This window comes from Malurus melanocephalus, unplaced genomic scaffold (assembly GCF_030028575.1).
Source record: "Malurus melanocephalus ecotype Western Australia unplaced genomic scaffold, MMel_1.1 scaffold_84, whole genome shotgun sequence".
NCBI lineage: Eukaryota > Metazoa > Chordata > Aves > Passeriformes > Maluridae > Malurus > Malurus melanocephalus.
Genome location: NW_026623316.1, coordinates 597,521 through 601,085, shown reverse-complemented (window position 1 = coordinate 601,085; position 3,565 = coordinate 597,521).

The window sequence follows — 3,565 nt, the reverse complement described above, 5'->3', positions numbered from 1 at the left end:
GTAAAAAAGTTCCTGTAACCACATCTATATCTCATTATATGTCTATCAGCCAACACTACTATCTGCATCTAGGGTGGAATGTTTTAAGATATATTAAAATGAGAGTTCAAAATAGTTTTGTGTTATTACTTAATAGATGAAGAAAGTTTATATGATCTTTCTCTTTCAAAACTTTATAATTCCTGAACTAATTGTAGTTTAGAAGTTTTGAGGAGGGAGTAGGGGAGAATGTGAATGAAGTRGAAGATTTTTGCATATTTTTTCTTTTGTGGAGAATCATGGCAGAAGTCTAAGGGCAGAGAAGGTGGCAGCATGGAAGAAAATGAAGGWGATATACAGCAAAAGCCAGTCCACCACTATAAACCTCGGGAGAGCTGTATTTCTCTGTCAAGTCTACAGCCTGTGGGAAGGAATCTTATTTCCCTGCTTGCATGGCACACAGCTGCCTCCTCCTGTGCTGCAGGATGGCAGTAATGGGGTCCTTKTTCTATCACAAGGTGACTGAGAGTTTTCAGTTGGAAAATATTTCCATTGGAATATATGCAAGTTTTACTGATCACAGTATTTTTCTAAAAGACTATTCTCAAAATATTTAACTATAGTGCTGGTTAATTCATTCAATTATCAAATGTGTATAAAAGGTGGCTTTGCAACAAGTTCTTTGGGATAGATACGGAACAATATTTGTTATTTATAGTCCAGATTCTGGACACAATGTATTYTGTACGTTCTCATGACTTCGAAGTCATTGCCAGGGGTTGCCAAGAGGGTTTCCAAAGAGATTGTGGAAAGTTGRCTTTTTGGCTTCCAGCTGTTCTCTCACTGCAATTACCCATATATAAAACAAGGAAGGTATTGCATGTTGTTTTGTATAGGTGTTTAGTGCTTTTGAATAGTTTGTCCCTCTCAGCTTGCTGAGTGCAGTTAATTTGAAGTAATTCAGCGAGATTTTAAAGCAAAGAGTAAGAGAATGGAAATCTGTTCTCTGAAACAACTGYTGGAATTTTAAGAATATGCATATCCAACACTTTGTTCTAAAATCTTGCACTTCAGTTCTCCCTTAGGTTTTTCGTATGCATTATGGGTACAGTTTACACCTCATAACTTTAGCTAGGTAAAAGGCAGCAATCTATTCAGCTTAGTTTGGCCTGTGGGAGGAAACAATAAAAAAACTAGATGTTTTCTCTGGCATCCTATCCATCTTTAACTTTTATACAAGGAAGGATTGACTGATGAGAGCCTGTTTCCGTTGTCAAGAGAGGATGCTTATACTTAGGTAGATGCTTGAACTTTAGAACAACTGTGATTAGGTGAGAAAATCTCATTCTGTAAAACATATGCACATATCTTAAATTATAAACTCTCTAARTTAATGAGTCCTCATCTTAATTGCGGCTTTCTGGCTGATTATAGTATTTATCATAATAAAAATTATAAAGTGACTGTATAATTAACCTGAGACAAAATACTATTAATAATACTCAATCTAAAATTAGCCTGAGAAAAAATTTCTTTGCTCCCCTCCAGACACACTGGTACATGTCTGCTGCTGCTTTAAAAGAACCAGAGCACTAAAGTTAAAGAAAACAAAAAATGCACTCCAACTTACAAATATCTCTCAAAGTGTTTGCATTTTCATGGATTATGAGAGCTAGGCTMCAGAAAAATTTGTTTCAGATATCTCCTGTAATTTTTTTTCAGAGTATAGCCTCCAATCCATGGAGGGTTTTTTTGTTCCACTTTGTGGACATACAAGATAAAGGYATATGAAAGCAATTTTTCATTGAAAATTGCACAGTGGTTATGCATGAGCCAGAATTTGTTTTATTTCAAAGTTTTGCAGGCCAAATGCAGCTGTAATTTGCATCATTTACAATTTTGCTGTAAACTGACTTGGGGCATCTGTCTGCATTATGACCAGACCAGGCAAAAGATAAGTAGGAAAAATGGAAAACTTCTAACATAATTGATTTCCACCAAATAGCACTGTCTCTGGCTGTTATAACAATTAGTTTATCAATGTAATGTTGATTATGGCTTTCCCAATAAGGARCAGGAAGGCTTGCAAACATTCACTGAACAGCAATGCAAGAGAGTCTGGCACTGTTGCCACTAGAGCTGATACAGTATCTAATACATATATTTGCTTTTCTTTGAGATATTTTCAGACATGTTAAGCAAAAATCTGGCTATGCAACATAATTCTCCTTTGACAAAGTTTATTTCACTTTGCTCTGGCTAATTTTATCCTCCGGAGGCGTAAATTTGGGCTTTGAAAGATCTATTTCTTYCAAGCTTGTACTACAAGTGATAACAGATGCTAAAGAAAGAGTAAGAAAAAAAAAGATTGATTTCTCAGGAGTCTTAAGAAAACAATCAAATAGTGTCTAAATAAGCTAATRAATATATTTTCTGATTTCTTCATAAGAAAACATCTTCAAGAACTTAGTGAAGTCCTTAGAGGAGGATGTGATCATAAGGTAGTGAGGAATCCGTTGATCCCAAGAGATGGGAACTTCAGTAACAAACCATTGAAATTACCTTGATATCTTAGAAGGGATTTTTTTAAAAGCTTCACCTGCACAGAATATGAATTTAGCTACTCATGCATGTGACTTTCTAAAAGCCAATCTATTTATCTATTTTACATTGTATCCTACAATATATTTTATTTGCTTTGATTAGCCTAGTGTTCCATACATATGTCAAAAACAGGGCATCAAGTGTCTCATTTCAATAATATAGGTTACAAATATGATTAAGCCATTAAATTAATTAATCAAATCACTGAATCTGCTCAGGAATAATTTTTGTATAAACTGAAAGTGATACTAATGAAATTCAACGTGAGCACTTCAGAGTAGCACATAGTGAGACTGATTTAACGTCAACTAACAAGTTCTCCTTAAAAAACCCAGCACCAACATAAGAAAGCTCATTCTATCCCAAGTATATCTTCCCTTTCAGGTAAAGACAGATGGTAAAGAGCTTTGGCTTACCTATTTTTAATCAGGGTATTGAATTGCCTGTAATGTAAGCATCCTCATTTTTATGTTCTCTATTTAGTTACGAAATATACTTCAAAGAGGAATTCCAATTACTTTAGATCATCCCCACTATCTCTTTTATCTGTTGCTGTTGACCATACAGAAAACTTACAGAAAGTCTCACCTTACCTTTGGTCCTTATCTTGGATAACTGACGTAGGTGTCTGCTTTGACACAAGCTACATTTTAGATTTTTCTAGATTTATCTTCAATCTTTTACAAATGTGCATATCCACATGGGAAAAGCCACTATAAATCAATACACAGAGAGTGGAACGATGGGGAGGTTATATATAGTKTATAGTCTATATTCGTGGTGTACAGAGACTATATGTACCCATTTGAGTATATATCTATGTATGCACACTCTAAACATAATCACTCTCTAAATATCTGTATACACTCTTTCAGTATACAAAATATAATTATGTATATCAGTGTGTATATTCCATAAATAAATATCACCAAGAGAGAAACAAACATAAATATTTGAGGAAAATTAAAATATTTAGCTAAAA